Source organism: Falco naumanni, chromosome 5, assembly GCF_017639655.2.
Source record: "Falco naumanni isolate bFalNau1 chromosome 5, bFalNau1.pat, whole genome shotgun sequence".
NCBI lineage: Eukaryota > Metazoa > Chordata > Aves > Falconiformes > Falconidae > Falco > Falco naumanni.
Window position 1 is genome coordinate 80,555,332 of NC_054058.1, and position 25,169 is coordinate 80,580,500.

Genomic DNA, 25,169 nt, shown 5'->3' on the forward strand with positions numbered 1-25,169 from the left:
AGCACAGGAAGGGTAATAACAGCAGCATTTTCAGAAGGTTAGTAAAAATCTTCACCAGAATAGCCTGTGAAGACACAGCAGTATGAACCAAAGCTCTTATTCAATTTTTAACCCTAAAGTCCACCTACACACAGAAACAAAACCTGTTACCCTCCTTTGGCAGTACCTTGAGAGCAAGTAGATTATCCCACTGCAGACTACAGTCATGGGTTTTTTTTAACCTGGTATTTTGCAACGAGGATGCTGACTAACTCAGTGGAAAGCTGATAGTCTGCTAGTACATTCCCATAATTTCCCTTGAGGGATAAACAGATTCTCCCCAAATTGACTGAGAAAGCACGAGGTCTAGGAATTACACAGCCAGATACATGCAATAAATTGTAAAAACAATTAAGAAACAATTGTGCGCATGTGGGTGTGCAGTTCACACCCAGCTTGCATTAATTCAGCTTTTGAGACTTGAGTGACAAACTCTTGTGCTAACTTTGAATGAAAACATACTCCAAAAGAAACCTATATAGTCTCATATCTAAAGCACTGTATTATTATTAAGGAAACTTTATTGGTTCAGAAAAGATTTGTTTTCATGAGCTTCTCATTAAAACATGGTGGAACTGGAGAAAGGTTTTGAACACAGTGACAAGGATGATGTTAAAAAAAGAGACTAAACTGATTAATATTTGCCAGCTTGGAAAAGTGACAATGATGGGGAAATGTAAGAAGGACAAAGAAATGAAAGTATCACAGAGAAAAAAAAGTAAGGAAAAAATATTTGGTATGTCTAAAAATACAGGAGGCGAGATTAAACAAAATGACAAGGCAGAGGGGTTAAAACATACAGGAGGAAGTGCTGGAGGGGTTTTATTTTTTCTACACAGATTCTAGTTAAATGGTGGAACTCATTAGCAGAGGACACTGAAGGCCAACAGTATATAAAAGCACAAAACATGGTAGAAAGAATGGATGGAAAAAATATCCATCAAGATCAGTGAAACAAAAGCCTGAGGAATCAGCAGTTGGCTACGAAAGTCCTCCAGCCACACTGTTGGAAAGTGGGCAGGAAAACTGGGGGAAACATCCCTGTACGTTTGCCTTGTTCTTGTGCTTCTTCCCCAAACGTATGCTGTGGGTGACTGTCAGAGTTTGATGGGGTTTTTTTGAAATTTGTCCCAATCCAGTGTAGCAATTTTATATACTTATAGAGTTAGTATCTCTCCCTGGATCTCTCCTTCATTGCTATGGCCATTAATACCTTCTGAATTTTGCCAGTGTAACCATACCTTCAAAGTGCATATTGTCAAAGCTGGTGAATTTTCTAATACTTCCCAGGTCCATTCTTTTCAAATTATCTATCAGGCCTTTGTCTCCACAAGTTAACTAACTTATCATATTGAGGACTATAATCTGTATTTCTTGCTACAAGCTTTCAGATATAATGAGACTTCCTCTTCACATGTGTTCTTTCTTAAACCTTATCAAAACAAAATGAATATTTTTTTGTGAGACAAATAGGAAAAATATATTTAGTGATGTTCTTGCCAATATTAAACAATCAAACTGCAGTAATGAGTAAGCATGTTATGAATAACAAGTAAGGCAAAAGCAATGATTAAAATAAATAAACAGAAAACTCCTTTCAGCAATTTGAGGACCATATTTGATGTAATGCATTTTTTTTTAACTAGCCAGCAGAAGTGTGAGCATGAGTAAGATGCAAAAGCTAAAACCAAAACAATAAGCCAATGTTCAGACTTACAGAAGAAGGAAGTATGAACAACTTAAAAAGCAACTGAGAACTGGTAAATAGAGAAAATAATAAATGCAAATAAATCACAGCTGCAGAGAGAATTAAAGAAAGTTAAATGTTTGATGATGTGAAATCTAAGTAGTTTAATTCTAAGTGTTAATTATTTCAAGTGCCTTTTGCAGCATGCTGAGTCTAGTGAAACAGTATGAATCACTGTCTAGCCTTAAATATGAACCATAATGGAGTTTATTTCAGTGATGGTGTCTGCTTTCCCATTTTTCTGCTAAAGCAGTCTTCAGGCACTGTTTATTTAAGGGGTTTGAGGCCCTTCCTCTAGCTTCTGCTTTGTCTGTGCAGCACAACAGCTCTTCTTTCACAAGCGTTTTCATAGCTGATTTTAAATATGCGGAAGTGCTATTTTTCATTCCCCTAAAGGGAAAAGCTGTCCTGATGCAAATATCGATATCACTGGTTTATTATAGCTGCCAATAGTTTGGTCTCAGGATGGATTCATGCTGCACATAAAGCTGCAGCAACATTTTACAAGAAGCTGTGCTTCAGGTATTGGCTCCCACACTTACGGGATCCAGGCATTGTGATGCTGTTTGATAAACTCAAAAAGCAAGGACAGCACTGAAGCTGAAGCATTTTTTTCTCATGCCTTGATTCACTACACAGTCACTGGTGATGTGCTGAAGGAATTGTTCAGATCCTTCAGGAAAAAAGAGGTTCTGTTGCTTTTTTTCACTTTTTCTTGATTCATTTGGTCCAATAGAATAGAGCACTTCTCAGTCCATGTTATTTATATACCAGAAGACTACAGGTGAAAGGATTAGTCAGACACACATACCCCAAACTTTCTCAGAGGTCAATTATAACATTCAGTTTACATTACAGCGAACAGCTACACATAGAGAAGTCTTTTGTTCCTTATATTAGAAGTCTTTTCTTCCTTAAATTAGAAGCTTTCAACAATTTTATAAGAACTAAACCCCCGGCACAATTTGCTAGAATCACTACATCTCAACGCAGTGTTAGTTTTTGTGGATGCTGCAGAGGAACTAATTGGCAAGTTTAGACTACTATTGCTTTTTAAAGCGCTGCTTAAGTGAGAGTATGCCTCCTAACTTTCAAACAGAAAGGAAGTGTTAGGAACTTAACTTATGGAATTGCTTACACCATTAGAAGCATAAATATTTGCAAAAAAGATGGATTCTGTATTACAAAACTCTGTGTGTAAGAAATGAGCTATTATTTGGTCATGAAATGCAACACACATTTATGCCACCATGTTAAAGATGTAGCTATTACCTCAGAATCCACGAGGTGGCAGTGTCATGATTTTCTTAGTATTGCACTCCGAAACAGTAATTTTCTTTTAAAATATCTACGTGTCGTTGGGATATTTATCACCTCAGTTTTGAAAAACTGGGGGAAGTATTTGAGACATCTCCTTAATTTCCAAAACCCAACAACAAGAAATTATTTTCCCAAGAAAAGGCAGAAACTGTTGTGTAAAGTTGAGGAGCTGGCTTCCTGTGAAGCATCTGTCATGGTCCTGGATGTTCAGTTCTGGGGTGCCCATTGAAGGCTTCTGAAGGATGCTAAATTCCGATGTGATCATATCCTGCACAGAAATCAGAACATCACACCCTGATATCAGCCAGTTCTCAGAAGTAAAATAAAAAATGAATGGCAATTTCTCCCTATTTCAGTTTTATTTAGAAAGCCTTGACTTTGTTATTTAGCAAAAATACTGCATGTTAGAGCTATGTTCTCTAATATCAGATCTCTTTAATAAAAAGCTCCTTATTTAGAAAGTGGAGTACAAAATAGCCCCCTATGTTTGTGCAAATATATCTGCATTATATTTTTACAAACACTAAGAATGCAGAACCGCTAAGAGTATCTAAAGGGTGAGATACCCTTGTCCTGTTCTAGCCTTCCCCTGGAAACACAGCATCTCTATTGCAAATGAAGGAAAAGGTCATAGTGACTTTAGCGAGTGGTTTCATTTGAATTCCCTGGCTTACAGCACCCGCTGCAAGGCTGCTCATGGGCTGGTTTGCTCTGTCCCGAGGGCTGGGGTTGTGGCCATCACCCTGGCTGCTGGCTCTGTGCCGAAGCGGAGCCGGGTGGCCCACACAGAGTTGCCGTCACATTGCAAAGATTAATGTGATTGGATAGACCGCATCCGTCAGGATCTGTCGGATTCCCAGGAGGATGATTAATTAATGTAATCAGATTTAAACACAGTGTATCAATCCCAATCTTTTCTACATCCTGCGTGAGTTTTCCTTCCTTATTCTAGCAAGCCCCTCAATAAACACCAGGGATGCGGGGCCATGGACATACAAAAGGAGTTGTTCTCTGCAGAGCCAGCATTGGGATTTCCTAGCCACCTCTCCGAGCAAGAGCTGCACAGTTGGCTAGCTCAACCTGTCACTTCCTTCTGAAACAACTGGTTAGGCTCTGTTGCAGCTATGGTCCTTTTCTTGAAAACCCGAATCTGTGATTGTACCTCTTCCTTCTCTCCTGACCACTCCTCAATGTGATCTCTCCTGTTCCAGCTCTCCACATGCCTTTTAATCCCCTCCTCTGGTTTTCCTCCAAGGGTAATCTTACCCACACATGACACCTCAGCCATGGTCCCGACTCTTTGCTATTCCAGATTAAGCTTGGTGATGAAGGCACCCACCTGGAGGTGCCTACTTGCAGGTGTCCACATGTGACCTGCATGCTCAGGCCACACTGTGTGGAGGTGTGATTGATACCATTAACCAGCTCAGGGAACACACAGACATCTAAAATGAGTCTCAGCATCCAGCAGACACACTTCACCCCTCTGAGTGAGCCTTCCAACTTTATGAACATCCATCTCCAGCAGCCTGGTTAAGACACAGCTGTCAGCCTTCCTCAGAGCTTTGTCACCTGTGTCCTGCTACAAGCCTGAGGCACACCACCGCCTCAGACTGACCTCCAGATGCTCACACCTGGCCTGTCTCTAAATCACAGGTGCTGTCTAAGTGAGACCTCCGTAGCCTTTCAAACCCCCCCCTAGGGATGCAGAGCAGTGGTGCTCAGCCCTAAGGCTGGCCAGGGCTATCGGGGCAGGCAGAACCAGCTCTGAGTCCCTGCCAAAGGGACTATCCAGGAAAGAGGCATGTGAGGTTTACACTCAAGCTGGTGAAAAAACATCCAGGTTGGATTAGGGAATCTCTTACTGGAAACTTTTAAGTTTAAAAATGGCAACCTGCTCCCCATAAAGCAAGCGTCGATCAGACTACTGGAACTGCCAGGATATAGACAACAGAAGAGAAACAAGGTGGTCCATGAGCCAAAATCTCTGCCTCTCTTGGTGTCCATTTAAGAACTATCTCCAAAACTACTGTGGCAGAAATAGATCTGTAGTCCAAGGGTATCTCATTTGCCACCCCTTTAATGAAACATTAATGAATCACAATGAGAAAAAAACATCAGCAGTCCTGAGCCAAGGAACTTAGGAGCTGTATAAGTGTTGGGATGTTACATTTTTATCTGTGGATTTTGTCTGCTTTCTCCCTTGAAACAAAAATGGCCTGATTCAAAACCTCTTGGACAACACTGGAGATAACAAAACTTAGCAGGAATATTTCCATTGAGACCTGACCTAAATTAACTGGGTCTGAAATTTTCATTTGCCTAGGTGCTTCCCTTCTAGCACCCCAGGCAAACAAGTTGAGCTTTTCTTGTCTGACTGCCCATCTATAACTGAGACTCAGATAGGAAACATCCATATCTTGAATGTAGTACATGAAGAAAAATAAAGCAATTCATATTTTAGATGCACTGAACTACATTCTTAGATGCTTTTCCCTGTGCTGCTGTTTACTATACAAGGAGACCAGGCTGACAAGATCCCCACCTTGAGCATCTCAAAGGCACACAAAGTAAGCTGGGTCTTGCCCAGGTGAGGGGAGAGGCCAGGTGGGAGCAAAGGCAAACGCACCCCTAACACAGAGGCCACCCCACAGTGGGGTGATGGGGCTGGAGACTTTCCTTTCCTTCCTAGAGAGGAGCAGCCTTTCCTTTTTATCTCCAGCCACACCTCCGCCCCAGCCACTCCCCTGACATGTTTGGGTTGAGATTAGGCCACTTCCCTGATTAATGCCAATAGGATGTGTGCAACGAGACACATCGCAGCCTTCTAAGATAGTTAACAGTTATTACATCATTATTGTCATTAAAGAGCACTAACACATACCAGAAAAGGTTTGCAGTACATTTGAGCTCTGAGAAAAGCATTAAAAACTACTTTAAGATGTAAAAGATCTGCCTAGGCTGGCACATTCAGAGGAAATTGAAAAACCCCAGCGAACAGCCTTCAGTGTAACTTCTAGGAGTTTCACAGAACTAATCCTTTATTTCTCAGGGGACTGAGAGAACAGGCTGAAGTGGACTGGATGCTTCAAAGTGGCCAGATGACCTCACAAGCTGACTTGACCAAGGCGACCAAGGTGACCTCCTTCATCTGGTGACCAGGACGCTGAAGGCAGGTGATCCAAACAGCTCTGATTTCTTTCTTGTTTCTCAAGAAATGGTTGCAGACAAAAAACTCTGGATTTCAAAAACAAGCAGTTATGTGAGCAGTTGGCTAAGCAATGAAGTTACTAATGTATAGATTAACAACACCACATTGGCAAAAAGAATATTTGCAGAATTATCTTCATAACTCAAGGTCTCAGTTTCAAAGCTGATATTTTATTTTCGTAAGGCTTGCATCCCTGATTTACTCAGGCATCATAAAAACGTTTCCTTTAGGATTTTTGGACCTTCAGAAGTATAATTCTGCATTAGACCTACTTTTCTTCTTCTACTTCTCTAGAGGTTCCCTTCCTGTCTTACCTTAGACATGACAGTGGCTTTCTCTGTTCCTCAGTCCCTTGTCAGTAAAATGAAGCTAATAGCACTTCTCAGCAGTGGTTTTGGGGGAGGATTAAGACAGCAGGAGTTTGAGATGTTCTTCAGCATGTTAACATGAGAGACAGCCATAAGGGAGAAGAGCATATGTAAGAAAGAAGAAAGAAAGGGTAAAATCTTTCTTGTCTCTTAGTTGGGAGTCAAACTTTGGGAGCTAACGTGGGAGTCAATCAGAGCTGGATTTGTCCTGATGGTAATTGCAGCTTTTATAGGATCATTTAAATTGTCTGTCAAATGAAAATATTTCTGTATAATGAGCATGCTATTAAAAACACCCCTGCCAAACCGAGGGCAGACACAGTCACCATATCTATGAGGGCCTGGCAGATAACCCCTGAGCTGGGTGAAGAGCAGCACATGATGCCTGAGCCTTCCCTGGTCCTCTGCAGTGGGCTGGGCAGGTAGGCAGGGCAAGTACTGTGATTTAACTTGGAAAAAAGTATCACCTTCCAGTTCCTCGCCTCTGATGTACTCATTATACAGCTAAATCTCCTGAGCTGGATGTGTCTTGTCCTACTGGTCCCCTCTTTCTGGCTGCCCAGTTCTTGTGGGGTGCTTTTGTTCCTTCTTAGAGATAAAATTAAATCCATGAAAAGGACTGAAATCAGGAAGGTGTTCTTACAAAACTCACGTCTTAACTTTGAATTTTGTCTTTGTTAAAAAATGCTCAGCAAAGAGAGGAAAGTGAAACATAAAATTACAATGCTGAAGTAATCACTTTTGGTTTGGCTCAGTACTACCTAGAAATGCCTTGTTTCATTCAATTGCAAAGTGTTCCCAAACGCAAAGTTAAACTTCAAACATACCTGAGATCTTGCTGGTGTGTTAAATGTGCCTTCCCTCGGGATGCTGCACCGCAGCTCCAAAGGAATACAAATGGTAACATTTTAATAATAGTACAAGGACACTGATTTTTACTTTTGTGTGTGTGTGTGTGTGAAGAAACATATTGCTATCAGTATAGATGTATTGTTAAGGGCACAAATATTTCCTGGCTACACATTATGGGTGTGCTTCTGCCTAATTTAAAATAATGGGATTTTAACGTTGACTTAATTCTCCATAGTATTAGATTCATAATCAGCACATGTGCCTAATTAAATTATGAAAGTTATTGAAAAGAATAATCTCCTATCAAGATTCTTATGAGTTGGGCTGTATCCTAAACCAGCCATATGAAACACAGCCTTTGGCAAATACCGTACACTTACATCATTATATAATCAACAATGTTATTCTAAGGTTAATGCTAAAATGTCGATCCTTTAACGATAATGATCCAAATCCAGGCCTGACTTACAACAAATTGGCTTTGTCACAGAATACATTTCTCTATCTTCAAAAATTTCTCAAAAAAGTATTGTATATAAAATGCAACACATTCTAAACCACACCTGGGAAACCGCTCGTATTTAATGACATTAAGTAAAAAGCCACTAAAAGTTTTTAGAACTGTGTCCTCCTTCATGGGTGTGTAGAAGACAAATGTGATACGCTTATATGTGCACAAATGACCAGGTTTTTCAAATCAACAAATAATTCCACGGATAAGCCTCTAGAGGTGGTGAAAAGATGGCGATGAAACCTAGACACAGTTCTCCAAAACTAAGCATGCCAGCTAAGTTCCCACTAGAAACTACATCAGTCTAAGGTTTTGCCAAAGACCTCTGCTGTGCTAGTTATGGAGACCTAAGATGCAGACCCTCAAGTCTGCAAACACTTGTGTATGCAACCGATTTTATTACCAAACATGTTCTGTAATGCTTCTCCTTTCTTTCTGCTTGACACCTGGTCAACATTATGCCAAGGAAATACAGGTTGATACAGGATCTACTTTTTCATGTATTCCCTGGCATCTTATGGAAGTTTTACAGTGATAATTTCTGTTCCTAAAGCGCTTTCCCCTCTCTCTCAGATGTTGAAAAAATTGAGGAAAAATCTTTGACTTAATCTGGTAACAGGCAAAGTGCTATAAATGCAAGAAGTAAGCAAGCAGAAAATAAAAAGACCTTTTTTCCCTCAAATGTCTCAGTTTCACTCCTCTGAGAGTGCTTACAGCAGCATTACCATAGGCAGTAGCACTCTGAGATGCTTTCAGGCAAAGGAGAAATCTGAAGGTGATGGTTCTCTTTCAACCTGCAGGAGCTCACCAATGGTAATACTTGTGCAAACGGCACACTGCGGAGCTGCGTCGTGACCTACAATGATGAGCACAACCACTGCAAATGCCCATGGCACTTGGTGTCACCAAACATTGGTATGTGCTTGACTTTAGGCATCCGATTATGTCTAGCAAAGCTTATTTGCTTCAAAGTAGGCTGAATCTGGACTGTGTTTGCTCACGTGTGCTCACACGTGGAATAGTACAGTCACACCCTTTCCCTGCTCACCAGGTGCACACATGGCTAGAGGCAGGATTTGTCCCTGTGCGTTTAACTAGGCAGATTTTTCTATTTCAAATGATCTGGCTGCTACAACCTTTGTAAACACAAACAGCAAACTGCAGTAAAAAAAGACCAAAAAACGACTGCATTTGAGTCACAGGAACTGGACTGAAAAGACTTTTAGAAACTTTCTAGCAGTTGGTCCAAAAATAATCCTGGAAATATCATAGTCAGAGTGATTTTACTACAAGACAAATACAACAGGTTTGCAGCCAAAATAAGGAAGGGAGGGGAATGCATTTAAAATGTACTGGAAAGAATGTCAAGAAACAGTTACACTTATGAGACCATTTTAAAACAGCTTTATGTGTGATAACAGTGAACATATGAATATAATACACAGCAAATTCCACACTTTGTAAATACCTGACTGTTTAATATCATCAGGTTCGTTTCCAGTTATACAAACAAATCTACTATGCCAAAGTGGAATGTCTATGCTATTGGGTTTGGGTTTTGCTGCTGTGCTTCACCTGAAGCGGTTCACAATCAGCTATGCTAGAAAAGTTCTCTACAGTGTGTGCTGGAAAGCCGAGAGCTACCGTGCTTGCATCCATTTCAGGGATGTGAGCATAAACCCATAAAAACCATTCAGCTTTCCATCCCCGAAATGATTTCTTGGTTTTGTACATTCAGAAACACTCATTCAGGGATTTAACATATTTCAGCACCCAGCAGGAAGGGAGGCAAGGCTAAGGTAGGGAGCAGTGCTGCAATCCACACCATCTCCTCCCAGTTCCCCTGCTGCTTCCCGGAGGGTGAGGTACCTCCTCAGTTTAAACTAACGTAAATCTCAGCTGCTGCGAGTCCACCCTCCTCCTCAGTCTCTGACCTTGTCCTTTTGCAGGCACTAGCACTCATATTACTGCATAGCAGATGGATTTCAAGAGCTGATCTCTCTGTAAACTAATTCTTTTGAGTGATTAATTTTTGCTGGATTCCTGAACTTCATGTACCAGCTTCCCACGTGGTCACCGAGGCTCTGGGACTAGCACAACAGACCCGTAGCAATCCAGACTTCAGACGCGCTAACCCCATCCATATTTTTTCCTCCATTCTCAAGCAATCCAGCTAGTTGATGCCTGCACCATTTGGAATGGCCAGTTATGGTGTTTGTTTATAACCAGAAAGACAAATGCAGAGGAAAACTCCACCCAGTTAAAGGGCTTCCCTTTGCTCAGTCAATAACTAGAGAAAAGAAATCACCTGTGATCCTCAGTGCAGTAAGTGGAAACACCTTTGGTTACTGTCTGTGTCTCTATACAAATGGAGAACTGCCCAGGGTAGCTTAATGGTTAGAGATTAGTGTTTCTACCTGTGGACTTCTATTTCTGACTTCGCAAGAGACTTTTGCAACCTTCAGCTACAGGCTGAAATCTCTTCTGGTGTCGTTGTTGACCCTCTTACAAACAAACCAAAAGTACTTACTTAGTTTGCAGAATCTATGGGCTTAGTTAATAAATGCCTAGATAATTAATAAATAGCCATAAAGCATAGTGATGATCAAATCTTTGGAGTCTGCAGATCTAAGTAGCAATTATGATATCTGGCCTGGTTTCCACAGAGGCAGAGCAACCGCCACGGGCATGCTTTCTCAGAGCCCAATCCCCTAGTCGATACTGTCTGTCCCTGCCCACGGTGCTCTTTTTTTGAGCCCAGGAAAGACAGTGAAAGACAGATTTGTGGCAGAGTGACTTGAAGGGACAAAGTTGTCACAGGGAAATGTGCCTCAGGCGCAACCCCTTCCCTGAGCTGCCGCTGGCATTTGCAGCCAGGCTGCCTTCCAGTAACCAAGGGTCTACAGGAATTACAGTTACACGTTACCCCAGCAGGCTGTTGCACTAATATTTTACCTTTGGATCACTGGTCTGTAAAGCAGTTGGGTTGGGTGGAACTACCTAAGGCTCTCTTTTTGTATATCACCTTCCAGGGAGACTCTGACTGAGCCAGTCGGTCCGTTTTGCAGAGTACTGTGGCAGAAGGGTACCAGCTACCCACCAGTACTAAGCTCGGGTCTACAGATCTTTGTCTGTGTTCTTAAGCATTAAATTAATTCCTTTCCACTGTCTTGCTCCTTGTGAAGTCATTTACTCATGAGTAAGCCCCGCTAAGTCAGAAGTCTCTGGAGTCTCACAATGACATTTGCGTTTTATATGAGCTCCCCAAGGTGTGAATGACTGCAGCAGAGGACAAAGAGCAAATCCACTGATGGTACCATACAGCTGTGGTACCGTATAGTATAGTGTGGTCCTGCAGAAACACGTAGTAGACCCATGTTTAATTCTGCAGGTTTTAAAAAGGTGGCTAGATCCAGATTTACACAGATATTTAAATACCTTCTCCTTTACAGAAATCAAGTAGAAGCTGGACACCTAGCTGCATCTGGTCTTTGGACTCCATTTTCGTACCTGTAGTTATGATGAATCATTTCTTAGGCTCTAAGCACAAGTCTCAATCAAACCTACAGGACTGGACTTGGCCCCTTAGTTTGTTGGGAATGCACTACTGCCAACACATAGAAATACAAATTATCCTGTGTTTTCATTCCTCATCTTTACATTTGAAAGTTTAACTTAAACGTAGCCTTGCAATTAATTTTTGCAACTGTATGTTTGTATCCCTGGACAAGTGATAGTGTTTGCTCGTCAGCTCCCTATCTCAAAACACGTCAGGGCTGGGAAGCCCGTGCCAATACTCTCCCTGGTGCGTTCCAGTTCTCTTGCAGAATAGATCACCCCGACAGACTCTCCTTAACACTTTTGAATTGTTTTTTCCAGTGCTGTCAGCTTTCTGAAATGTGCCACGCCATCATATTTATGCCAGATGCCTTAACAGTACAGAGGACCAGCTCCTTTTAGACAGGAGAAGCAAGGGAAAGAAAAACAGGATGATAATTAAGAAGGTCATAGCTTCTTTTTCAAGCTTTTTCAACCTTAAAGGTGCTTCAATACTCTGAGAAGTTGTTTGTGGGGCATACGTATCATTGCAAGCACAGTGAAGGCAGTACCCAAGGATTATCAAAACCCGGCTGCAGTGTAGTTGTCTCATACAGCTGACCTAAAATAACATGGCATCAGCATGGTCAAAATGGAAAGGAAACATCTGTTTCTCCTTTTTATGTTAGTGACAATCATTTGTTAGCTTTAGAATAGCACAGGCTGTCCCACTGATAACAGCCCGGGTGCTGGCCGTTCAGCCCAGGCAGGTGCACGGAGAACTGAGGATGGGCTAAGAACAGATAACACGCGGAGTTATCCTCATGAGGACCAACACCAGACTGAAACCTTTCCCTTTATCACTTTCTTTTAAAACTAGTACGGCAGATTTTTCCAAATCTGGTGTAACTGTATAGACGCACACTGATTAAGTGATCACTAACTGAAGCCCAGCGAGTAGCACAATCTGTCTGTAACCGCGCTTTTCCCTCTAGGGGCTGACGCTGTGTGTGCTGCTTTTCAGTCTCCCTTTTCTAACTAATGCTGCGTATTAATTGAAGAAAAGGTCACTGAAGTAAATGGACAGATTGCCAAGGATTCAAAGAAAGAGATCAGAGCATTTAGAACATCTGTATTGCTGGTTACTTTTCAGCAATTTTATCTTTCAGGGAGCAGGAGAAGCGACTGGTTTTATTTTCACTTGGTGTAATTTTTAGTGTGTTGCTAACATTGATGAAATGAGGAGGCAAGAAGTATAACCTCACCTGTGGTCTTACTGCCCTGTTCTTGTTGAAATGGGCTGACTTTCATGCTATCTGTTGTCAGCAAAAGATACTGCAGAATAAGAATTTCACGAGTTAAACACATAAAAGGTTACACGCTGCCTCGATCGCATATTTGGTTTTGCGGAGAGTTGGCTTATAGCTAGGTTAGATGTCTTTATTCCTAGTGCCAAAAAGCCCATAGGAAGGAGAAGACAGATAAGTTGTGAAAGCACTGCTGATGCAGGATAGCATGGCTAACTGCTTTTCAAAAGTATTTTGTTCTGATACACAGCTTTGTCTATGTACACGTCATGGTGACATCCCAGGCCTAAGCCAAATGCATACAATACTTTATTTAATAATTTTCCTTTCAAAATGTTTTGATGTAAGGTCTGACATTTTTCCCATGGTTAATCATGAAACTGGGCAATGTTTCTTACAGTGCCTCGGACTTTACTCATGCAAAACATTCATCGGTTTAAATGCTATGATTAAGGGGAGCAGAGTTGGGGCCAAAAAAGGAAGCATGCAAAGGGAAAATAGATGTCTCCAATAACTTCCATTGGAATATGGAGCCTTTCACGTAAAATCTGGTTTAAATCAGTAGCTGCTGAAACTCATTACCACAAAAAAGATGGGTCCTCTGGTGCAGGCCCCGGTGGTGCGACTTGCAGTCTCTCAGCAGCCCCACAAATGTACATGGCACTGCTTGGTGAGTCAGGTTCTCAGCATCTCAGAAAAACGAAGACACCATCTACTTAGGAAACCTTGCAAGGGAGAGACCCCAACCCGTGCCATTCAGTACCCTGCACACGGGGCGGGGGGAAGGGGGGGGGGGTAGTTATTTCCTGGTCTGTGTGGATTGAGGGCATTTACTCAGAATTACGCATGGACAGCCGTTCAGAGCTCAGCCAGCACTGACACTATGTCAGGAGCAATACGGGATGAATTTGCCTGCTGCCACACAGCCGGTGGGGTCCGGGGCAGGCCCGGAGGTGCCCTGGTCCGGCCCTCTGGGGATGAGGCTTTAGCATCAGGCAGCCGCAGACACCTGATGGTGCCCAGGGGCCAGCTGCGCCCGCGCGCCGCCAGTACCCGCTCGGCCCGAAACCGCCCCGACGCTGGGTGAGGGCCACCGAGGGTCCCCCCGTGGCTTTTGCCCGTCTCGGCAGCGACAGCCACCCCTCCCGCCCGCAGGCTGGGCGAGCCTGGCCGGGAGGCACGGGGGGAAGGAGGGAGGGGAGAGGGAGGGAGAGGAGGAGGCGCCCCCTCCCTCCTTTCCCCCGCCGCGCACCCGGGCTCCTGCGATGTGGTGAGTCACAGGCAGGTCAGGACCGCGCCAGAGGGGCGGAGGGAGCCGCGGGGACCGGCTGATTTACCGCTGGGAGCCGCCACCAGCACGGCGGAGGCGCCGGAGGGAAGGGCGCGCAGAGCCGCCCCGCAGCCCAGGTGCCGGGCGGGAGGCCCCTGCCCGCCGGGGCGCGCAGCCCCCGCCGCCCCCAGGTAGGGACGGCAGCGGGGGCCGGGGAGGCTGCGCCCGCGGGGGCTGCGGGGCGGGGGGAGCGGAGCGGGGTCGCGGAGGTGTGCCGGGCTGCGCCCCGGGCTGCGCCCCGCTCCGCCCCGCCCCGCCCGGGCTGGGCCGGGCGCCTGGGCGAGCACCGCGGGAGCCAGCCCGCCGGCGTGCAGCGCTCGCCCCTCCGGCGGCGGTGCCGGCGCGCAGCGCGCTCCGCTCCGGTAAGGACCGGCGGCCGCAGGGAAGGACGAGGCGAGCCGGGGGACGCGGGGAGCGGGATGAGCCCGGAGCGGGGGAAGGACGGGGAGCGGCCGGGGTGCCGCGCCGTGCCCCGCCCGGGAACTTCGCGGGAGCGCGGCGCCCGGGGCCGCCGCTGCCCTCCCCGGGGCCGGCAGCCTGCGCGCCGGGCGGGCGCCGCGGGGCAGGTGAGCCGGGGTGCGGGGCCGCCGGCACCGGCCGCCCCTGCCCGCCCGGGACCCGCACGGCGCCCGGACCGGAGGACGCCCCGCGAAGTCGCTGCCGCGGGCAGGGCAGGGCAGGGCGGGCAGTGCTCCCCGCAGCGGAGCGCGCTGCCCCCGCCCGCCCCTTCCCGCTCCGCGGGCGCGGTAGGAGCGCGCAGCGGAGCTGGCGGCGGCAGCGCCCGCGGCTGCTTGCGGCGGGGCTCTCCGCAAGCGCAACGTGGAAGTTCCAACTCGGAAGCGGTGGCTGCGAGGTGCGGGCGTGTGGTGGCCAGCCCGGCAGCTTGCTGTGGGGCTGAGGTCTGGGGGTGAGCCCGTGGGGTTCTCCGAGTTGGGGGTTTGTACGTCGTGGCTGCGCGGCGTTCACAGTCTTCCTTGCACTCACGCTGCGGTTTGGGCTTTTTTTTTTTTTTCTTTCCCATTTTCAAAAGTAGAATTTGCTTAAACGGCAAATAATTCGCACTGTATAATGGCATCCCACCACTGTTTCCATGTCCGCATTAAATTAGGTGGTCTTTGGTTTTATAAATACTAAATGCATTGCCTTAGAATTTGGAAGTTTTGCCCATATATCTTAATATAGGGATTAATAGTCAAGTAATAGTGATATTTAACAAACTGCGCATTTGTAACCTGTAGGAGGTTATTCAAGCTGCAATGCATGTTTTTTTCCAGAGAGCCTATGCCATGTGTGGTGGTTCATTTGTTTTCATCCTACAGGTGCTTTTTGCATTGTCTGTCAGCAGAGAGAGGATGGTGTCTTTTTTTTCTTTGTCTTTTTTTTTTTATGAGATCTGAGACGTTTGGATTCATAATCGGGCAAGATAAAGTGTCTCACATGTGCCTCTGAGAGCTGGTTAAATGTTTACAGATCATACACTGTGAGAGCAAAAAGCTAGCCTTTGGCAGGAGCTGCATGTTGAAAACTAAGTTAGGGAATGACTGTATCGCTTGTTCTTTGTGTGCCCAAATCCTTCTTCAGCACCGTATGATTCTTTTTCTGACTGTTTTCTAATATAAACTGAATCATTTGGAAAAAGGAATATTTTGTAAAACATTAATCTCTATTTACAGAAAAGAGAATCAGTTTCTTTGCCTTTTTGGTGGGGAAGGAATGAATTATCTGTCTTTATCCTATATGGCATTTTCTCTGGCCCCCCCCCCCCCCCCCCCCCCCCGCCCCGATAGCCCCTGGGTAAACTAAATTGTTCATGTTGTGCCTGGAGAGCGGTTGGTGGAGGTGTCACTTACTCAGAGGAGGTGGCAGTGCAGCCTATGGGTGGACAGGAGCATACTGAGTCAGGACAAACCAGCCAGAAAGCCAAAATTCAGCAAAGGTTCAATGAACAGCTTATGAATGCAAAACTGAGTGGCAAATGTTGTCCTCCCAGGACTGCCTTTCCCATCCTGATTTTCCTGCATTTATAGTTTTCTGGTACCTTAACTGATGACCTGTAACCTCTTCCTGCTGGTCCAATACAACTAAAGGGGCCAACCCACCTACTCTCAATTCTTCTGTGATCTGCAAGTGACTGCTCTGTATTTTTCAACTTAGGCAGCAGGCTTTCAATTTCTCCTCTCCCAAAACTGGCTTTCAGGACTCCAGAGACTAACTGGCACAGCTGGTTGCAGTGCAAGAGCAGCCTTGCCTTTAGAGCCGCAAAGGGAGCCTGATGCCGGCAACACGCTGTGCTGGGGCAGCCGGAGAGCCAGAGCTGCAGCGGTGGGAGTCCCAGACCTCTGCCTGATCTGCTTTGTACCACGACTGCTTTGCGGTGGTGATGTGTCTAGACTTTATTCGCTTCAGGCAGAAAGCAAGGAGAGATTCTGCATCGCCATGTGTGTTGGTGGAGTATCTAGTGTAGGGGAAATCCTGCTTGGGCGCTCTCAGCAGTACAGAAACACACATCATTTCTTGAATGAGAAAGCAATAGAATAGCTGAGCCGTGTTCTCTGAAACTACAGGAGCGCGAAACCCAGAAGGGAGTTACCGGATCTGTTTGGCGCAAAAGAGAAGGAATGGTTTGCTTGCCATGTGTTACTTCAAACAAACCTTCCTAATATTTTGGGTGGCAGCCACACTTTCGTGGCAGGTTCCTGTGAAACCCTTCTGTCCAGGTTTCCCACATCTCCATGGCTGCCTTGCTGGCTGACCTTCGAGACAGTGGCACAATTTTGTGTTTCATTAGGCTGTTACCCTCGGCCAAGCCATCAACCTGTGCATCTTGTCTGCTGCGGCCACAGCCTGTGATTTTGCCTCCCATGCGAAGGCTGTAGCTGGTGATTAAACCCATGCAGCTCACCACCCGTGGTCAATGCTACGTGGTTCCAAGCAGCACTCCATCACTGAGGAGGCAGGACCATGGTCCCATAGGGGACTCTGGATGGCACCTCTTTGCCACAGCCAAGCCAGGAAGGTTTCTGTTGTTCTCTCCTTGCAAAAACACTGTGTTTTTCTCAGCGATGTTTTTAACAAATCTATATCTCATACATAGCGACCGATGCAAACACGTTAGCAGAAGCCATTTTTAAATCAGTTTCCTTACCCAGGGGAAATGTAGTATAGACAGGGCCTTCAGGAAACGAATAATTAGGTGACCTTTTTCCCCCCAGAATATCAGGTCTGTTTTATGTAGAGCTGTTTGAAGTCACACAAATTCTCATTACTCTCCAAATCTCTAACCTTGCCTTGTTTAAGATACCTTTTAGGAAATCAAATCAGTGTTTCAATCTAATTTCCAAAGGCATTCAAACACATGGTATGTGTGCTAACTTGTTTCCTCTAGCATTAACAAATCTAGCAAATTGCCAAGCTATTTGCCTTCAGGAAAACTATGATGTTGTACAAGAAGATAAAGTATTGTTTTCCTCCAATTTTAAACATTAGAAAAATAAAGGAGAGGCAAAGTTATCAGGCCAAATTGGTCTAGGATATAACGCCTTTTGAAGGAAGCAATGTTCCCAAGTAGATTGCCATTTTTTTTGATCTGTTCTGAGACTTTCTAGTTGTGCTGTGATCTTTTTCAGTCACTTGATGTGGCTGGATGCTGACCGACTCCCCTTGGCTCAGATGGACTTCCCTTGAATTAGCTGCGATTGAGTACACCAAATATCAGAGTGAAAACAGAAGCGGAGATAAAGAATTTGAGGGGATTATAACCCTCATATTTTAAGGAGAGGCTGTGTGTATAACCTAGGCACAGGGTGCGTGTGGTGCAGACAGGGAGGCAAATGGATGCCCTGAAACCCCTCTCCTCTGTCTGTCCCCCGGTGCGCCAGTCTCTGGGGATGCAAATGCCTCGGAGCATTTAATTTTTCAAGCAGGTGTCAATAAGAGAAGAGTTTCTGTAATGCTGAGGAGTTTAATAGGCTCAAAATGCTTTTGTTGTGCATCCTACAGCTCTGTGATAGTCTCTTCTGCTTGTCCCAAGAAAATGGATGTGCAATCAGCAGCAGAAGGGATCTTGTTTGAATTCATGATAAATTTGGTTGGAAATACATGCAAAAGGAAAATTGCTGAATGCTTTCAGAAGATTTTCATTTTGCTCAAGTGTTCACACCATGGCCATCACCATGGTGTTTGATAGCTATCCATTTTGTTGTGTACATTGTGGCTTTAACCTCTCTTTGAAGGGTCACATTGGCATATCTTTTTTTTCCTCTAGTCACAGAGAAATAACAATATCTATATATAAGTTGCTTTCCTCTACTGTAGCTCCTTCATTTTGACATTTATCCAACTAAATAGTATCAGAATCTTTTTGACATGTACGGGTATCATTTCTGCGAAGGATCAGTGACCTAGCTTGATAAATTTAAAAAATCAGCAATATAACTAAATATGTGACATTTATTGAAATTCATTCTTTGCCATGGAGCTATTTTCTTTCAAAAATATTAAGAATAGTAAGGGATTGCAGCTGCAATTTGATTAAATCTAGAGTTGTTACCATTTGCCTTCTGAAAAATTGATTCTCTCCCCTCCCCATCCCCCAGCTTGACATGCTTATTGATTAAAAAAACTGTGCTGGCCTAAGCCAGCATATATTTGTGAGTGTTTGTGTGCTTCCCATGCAAGTTCGGACAGGCTTTCGACCGTGGAAGCCAACTCTATTCCTAAACTATTGGAAATGGTAAGGTTCCTTAGCAATTGTTTTAAACTATATGATGACACATCTTTGAACCCCATTGTACGAAGGAAAAATACCTTCTGACTGGAGAGAGATTTCCTGTTTATGTGTGTGTTTGCTGGAATTAAGCCTTCCCCTGTGTGTTGGCTGGGTATTTTTTTTTTTTTTTTTTTTGTAATCCAAAATGGCAACATGGCAAGTCACCTCCAGTGTTTATTTTTTGGACCGGATACGGGTCTTTTATGTTCAAAATAGCATGGCTCTGGAGTTGATGATGAAGCATAGGGCCCTCTCAGTTACACTTCTACAAGCAGATTCAGTTAATTGAGGTAGCACAGTTATAAAGACAGCTAGATTTAGGCAACAAGTAATTAACTCCTGTTGACAATTTTATACAATGTAAGTTGTTCACTTCCCACACTGGAAGTTTTGGCTTCAGGCAGATGCTCTTTCAGCATAAGGATATGAAATTTGCCAAATGTGTAATTTATTTTATAAAATGGCTAGAAGCATAGCTTTGGTTGTGACTGAAGAGAGTTCCATTAAATCTTCTGATTCTCTTTATAGACTAAGAGTAGCCCAACAGGTGGCTTCCAGGCGAGAACCCAACTGCCGGAGGACTGCATGTAGTACCCGAAGGGCTTTCAGCTGTATAGATGTGGGCAGGTGACCGAAAAATAAAGCATATATAATACTCCTGCCTCATGGTATCTGGGGTGCCTAGGTCTGTGACCTTGTAGCATGCCTCTGCACCCTACGTGCTGCAGGTGATCCCCCCTTCACAGGGGAGAGCTGGTGTTGTGAGACTCAAAAAGGCGTTTTGCCTATAGCAGCGATGAGGCTGGACCACCCTGAATTTAGGCAGTAAAGTTATAGTTATTTATTAAATGCAGTGCTAAGGTTTCTGGTTTGCTTCAAATGATGCTCATTTTAAACAACTGTCTGGGACTGGGAGAAACCTGGACTAATAGACTGATTACGCCGAGCGTTTGTCAGGGCTGAGAGCCACATGGCCCTGGTGTGGGTTGTCTGCACCCAGCCCCAGCTGTGCGGGCTGCTGCCCCTGCCCACATCTGGCAGAGCATTGCCCTCAGCTGAATTCCAGTCCCTCTATCACCCACCACAAGGGCTCAGACCTACAACACATGTGGGTTTTAAGCAACTTGCTTTTTATACCTCCTTTTCTGGTTGTGCTGCTTGCCTGGTAGGAGCCGTGAGCCAGCCAGTGGCTTCATGGTTGCTCTGGGGAGTTTTGCCACTGACTTTTCATGGACGCTGGGTTTAGCTCTGCATGGTATTTGCAAAATGGATTTTCTCTCCTTCAGCTTTAATAGAAGATTGAGGTATCTTTTTTTCCACATGAAAATTTGATCATTAATATTTGTATGAATTGATTGCTCCTGCAGGAACTATTTATTTTTGTATAAATTTTGTGGAAACAGAAAGCCTTTCTGAGTATATCTAATGAGCAGATGAAAAAAGTTAGCAGTTACAGTTAGAATCCCAAAGTTACATTATCTCCTAAAATAAGCAGAAAATAAGTTTCTTTGTGTATTTTTTTTTTAGTTTGTTTGAGATGGGTGCTGAACCTCACCTTTCATTTACTTTGCTTTTTCCATATTGAAACTATTCTGGCTAGCACGGTTTCAGGCTTGGTAGAGGTCTGTTGTGCCATGTGAATGCCTAGAGAGATATGTGGGGTTTTGTTGTTTTGTCTTTAGCTTTATGATGAAGAAGAATGCTTTTTGGATTGGTTGGCCCAGTCACCGAAATGTCCCACCCCTGGACGTGTCCAGGGCCAGGTTGGATGGGGCTTTAAGCAACCTGGTTTAGTGTCCCTGTCCATGACAGCGGGGTTGGAACTAGATGGTCTTCAGGGTCCCTTCAAACCCAAACCATTCTATGAAAATTTCAAGACCATTAAGAATATTTATTAAGATACTGGAATTTGTTTCTCCCCCTCCGTGGATGATCCTATGAGGATAAAGGTAGCAGATTTCCAAGTAACTCCAGCCTTTGAGAAGCTTCCCAAATCTGTGAGTTGTCCCAAATGCATGAAAAGAAAAGAAAACGTTTTGCTCTGTAAAACTGAAATAACTTCACAAGCTTTATCTGTCTTCAGATATATGCTGGGGTAACTGGGGCTTGGATTTCTGTCTTCAATTCTGGCTGTAAAACAGTCATATTAGGATTTCTGTTATGGGAATTATATATCCTTTTATCTTTATTATATTTCCCTGTATCTGTTATGGGTGTTATTGTATCATTTTCATGTGTCTTCATGACATATGTCTTCTCATCCAAAAATACCAAATTCTGTTAGTTAGGTCTGAGAAAGCAGAATAAAGCAGAGAGAGACAGCTTTGCTGAAGACAATGAAAGGTGTTGGTAGTTGAATTCATGTCTAAAGTTGATTAATTGCTCTTTCCTAATGTCATTGAAAATGTTAAATGAATTACTGGAGTTATATTCAGTTTTCCTGTCTACTTCTGGAAAGTGGGTACTAATTTCAAATGTTATGTATTACTGTCCTGCAAAACCTTTGCTTAAAGTCTTTAAGTTTATTGCTTTTGCTCTTTGGATTAGAGGCCGGTATTTTTCCTGGGGAAAAATGATTCTTGTTAATCCTTGGTATTTGATATCATTCTTACAAATGCCCGAAGCTGCACTAAAAAAAAATAAAATAGTACAATCACAATATTAATAATGCTTTAAATAGTAGGTAGAATGCAAACAGTATTGGACTCCAGTGAAGCAGTGAGCCTGTATGGAGCTCCCTATGTGATTAAGCACTTTTGCATCAGAGACTATAATCCAAATTTCACCCTGAGAAATGTGTTTACCATCCATTCAAATCAGTGGAAAATGTGCATGTTTGAAGATGCAATTTAGCCCACAGTAGATGATTGAAAACTTCATCTCAACTGTTGCTTAACCCTTCTGACGAAGGAAAACTTTGGCATCTGCTTTGCTGTTGCCCTCCCATATGTGTTCAAGGACAGAGTGCAGAGTTTTATCCTTGTCCATGTTTGCAGTGCTTCAGAGTAGTAAACGGGGGTGTTGCCCCAGCCAGGATGTAGGTCCCTTTTGTTAAACTCGGGGTGTCTGGATACAAGTAATAATTGTACTTCCCAAGTCTGGATACAAGTAAGCTGTGTCACCTTCAGTGGAAACTATGAAAGTGCTGAGAACAGGTGGAGGACCCACACTTGTACTATGGCTGTATTTCTATGCTTTGCTTTGTCTTCCTCACTTCCTAGTGTTTTGTGTTTATTAAGTATGTTGTAGTAAGAATCTGAAGTCCCCAAATGTCTCCTTTTCCTGGTATTGCAAACACTGGCCTTACATATGAGTCACCAGAGAACATGGCATGGTGGCAATATTTCACCGTTTCCTTCTGCCTTCTCAGAGGATTAAAGAGCTCCTTGTCTGGGAAGGTCCTCTCCTGTGATATTCCCCACATCTTCCCAGGTCTCCACCTTGGCTCGTCAGTCACATTTCCTCAGCGGGAAAATCCTGTTGAATCAACACAGCATGAGAACTTTACTGTTAGCTTTTGAACTATCCTACGAAATTTAATGTCAGTTATGTTCATGCTTCAGTACTGCAGTATGTTAAAACCCCATTACATTTTATCTTCCATTAAATCCCATAGAATTTAGTTACCACTCTTTGCATGAAATTCCATTGGATTTGTGTCCTTTTTATCCTGATCTTACGTATACAAAAGAGATGGATTGCGAGGCAGGCCCATTTGTGAGAAAGGGATGATTCCCTCCCTCTCCTGGTTGTAGTCAGAAAGGCCTGACCAACAACAGTTAGCTTTTCCTTTTTTTTTTTTTTTTCCTTTTTTTTTTTTTTTTTTTCTTTCCCCCCCTGGATAACTATGTCAAGCTACACACAAGGAGGAGCTCTGAATGCGGAGCATGCTGATAGAAGTTGGGAGAGATGAGAACCAGACAGGAGGTAGGTAAAGTCAGCACAGAGTGCATGAAATCACAAAAATCATTAATGACTTTGTGACTGCAGAACTGGATCCCATGTTTTCTTCTGCAGGACTGAAAAGGGAAAAGATTGTGCATGGTCATTACCAGTCAGAAGGACTGTTTGCTAGTTCTCTGGAGTTTTCTTTCCTACTGAAAACACATCTGCAAAAATAAGTATGTTTGTTCTTCTTCAGATGTAAGCTGCCATGATAAAATCAGCTGGGAGAGAGCTCAGAGACATCTTTGCTGCTTCCTGAAAATTGCTGTGTGGTTTTTTTGTTTGTTTTCAAATTGAGAGGTTTTCATATAACATGCTTTGAAAGAACTCCTTTTATGCAAATAATACCATGCTTCTCTCATAAACTAAAGACAAGCCGGGCCAACCTCTGCCTGCAGATAAGCATGAATGGCTTCCAGAGTTCCCCTGACTGAAGGGAGGGCTTGCTCTTCTGAGGAGAGTACAAGGCCCAAAATCCCTGGAGGGCACAAAAATAAGGTAACAACCGGTGAATTGTTTTCACAGTACAAAAAGCCTTTCAGGAAGCAGCAAGGAGCATTTAAGAGGTGGCTGAAGAATAAGAAAGTACCCCTTTCCCTTCTAGAGAAGGCAAATCTGGAGGTAGGTTATTTACTGAGACCTTCATCACATGCTATTAATAGGGGTAAAAGCCCATCAGTCAAATATTTGACTAGGCATGGTTTATAGGGGTTTCAAAGACATATGAAAAGATAATGCCTGTGTCCATTAGCTAGTTACTTGGAAATGCAGTGTAGGTTAATTCAGCCTTTCTTTAAAGAGTAATGATTATCTTCATTAACAATATATAAGAGTTTTAAAGATAGTCTTCTGCACCTATCATCCCTTGTTAAGTTATGCCTTCTATATCTCAGTATTTACCCTGTATCATATATTGCTCATTTTAAATACGGTAATATTGAGATTCTGTCATGTCAACAGATCTGCCTTTCAGGCTGTTCTAGGCACCCTGTTTTCTAGTCCTTAGTCAGCTCAGCTATCACAGGAATCGATTAGAATATTGTTTGCGTAAAGACCGTGGAGTCGAGTCTTGGAAAAGGTAGCAGCTTCACAGTAAAGGACCGTAACTTACCCTGACAAACCTTAAGTCTGAAACCAGGCTTTTGTGTGAAAGCTCGGGTGCATAAGAGGTTAGGTCTGTCCCATCATTATCCCCAACAGCTGTACCTTGTTCAAATTTAAGTTGCTGAAGTAATTGTTAATCACAGGAGTAGCCCAGTTTTTTTATCTGAACATGACATGCATGGTGCTAATAAGTAATACAATGTAATTTGAATATTTTAAGTAGGAGCAGGGATGTAAAAGAAAATGTTCTTGTTAAATGACAGTGACCTTTGTTCAGTGCCCGAAGTATTTAATTCAGTGGTATCAACTACTTAACAAAACCTCATGCTCAGGAGCAATTGTTGTAATATAAAGTCCTAAATTAAAAACATGCATTAACTGATGTTTCCAAATTCACCACTGCCATTTTATTTTCCTTTTGGATAAGCAAACCAAGCTTAAAATTATGCGTAAGATCCAGAGAGGCTACTTTGGCATCTAAAACGGGGTTTAGAGTGAGTTCAAGGCATAAGTCCAAGAAAGGCATCCAGAAAGCTAACACTTGCTGGCCACAAAGCTCTTAGGTGCTTAGATTAGCTGGTGGCTGCGCATTGTGCTGAATATTCCCTGGATCTCACCTGAGCGTGAGCTCTACAGGAGAAATCACGTGGAGCAGTTAGAGGCCCTCGGTCCTGGCTGGGTTACAGCTCCCAGCTAAGCTTGTTTGCAGGCCCCAGACAGGATGGAGCCGGGCACCGCAGACGGGTCCTGCTGCTGACAGGCAGCCTCCAGTCCCACGTTCATTCCCTTCTCTTCCTCCCGGCCCGCTCTGTTCTGAAGCGTGAGGACCGCTTTGCCTAGGGGGATTCATATCCGCACCTTCTGCTGTTGGCATCTTCCCACCCGAACAGGAGGAGGGTGAGGGACGGCCGCTGGGGTGAGATGCTGGATCTCTCGTGGCAGAAGGGCAGGAGAGCATGGGCAGGGGCTGCCTGCACCCAGGGGAGGGCAGGTGGCAGAGGGGGGCAAAGCCAAGCCCTAGTCCTGCGTTTAGACCTTTGGCCGACCTGTTCTTGCAGAGGTGAAGACCGCGGTTTTAAATCAGCCCCTGTATGGAAGGCAGCATCTTACAGCTCAGCCTTGCAGTGCTG

At 44.1% G+C, this 25,169-nt stretch overlaps 1 protein-coding gene and 1 long non-coding RNA gene across 5 annotated transcripts in view; one reads left to right on the forward strand and one right to left on the reverse strand.

Annotated features, from left to right (window-relative positions):
- Positions 1–6,057: 6,057 nt before the first annotated feature.
- LOC121089415 lies at positions 6,058–13,648 on the reverse strand. Of its 2 annotated transcripts, none has more exons than XR_005828197.1 (5): positions 13,475–13,648; positions 12,851–12,920; positions 7,513–7,555; positions 6,632–6,748; positions 6,058–6,343 (listed from the first exon to the last, which is right to left on the reverse strand). It is a non-coding gene; the product is annotated as an uncharacterized LOC121089415 (long non-coding RNA). The 2 variants fall into 2 exon arrangements; XR_005828196.1 differs by having other exon boundaries at positions 7,513–7,566.
- A 549-nt stretch (positions 13,649–14,197) lies between these two features.
- MET (MET proto-oncogene, receptor tyrosine kinase) overlaps positions 14,198–25,169 on the forward strand; it is a 90,928-nt gene continuing 79,956 nt past the window's right edge. For 2 of the 3 annotated variants that reach the window (XM_040594807.1, XM_040594808.1), the window contains exon 1: positions 14,198–14,353. The gene's annotated coding sequence lies outside the window, so the exon portion shown is untranslated. Of the gene's footprint in view, positions 14,354–14,455; positions 14,585–25,169 lie in introns of those variants that run through there. The other variant, XM_040594809.1, reaches the window with a different exon arrangement.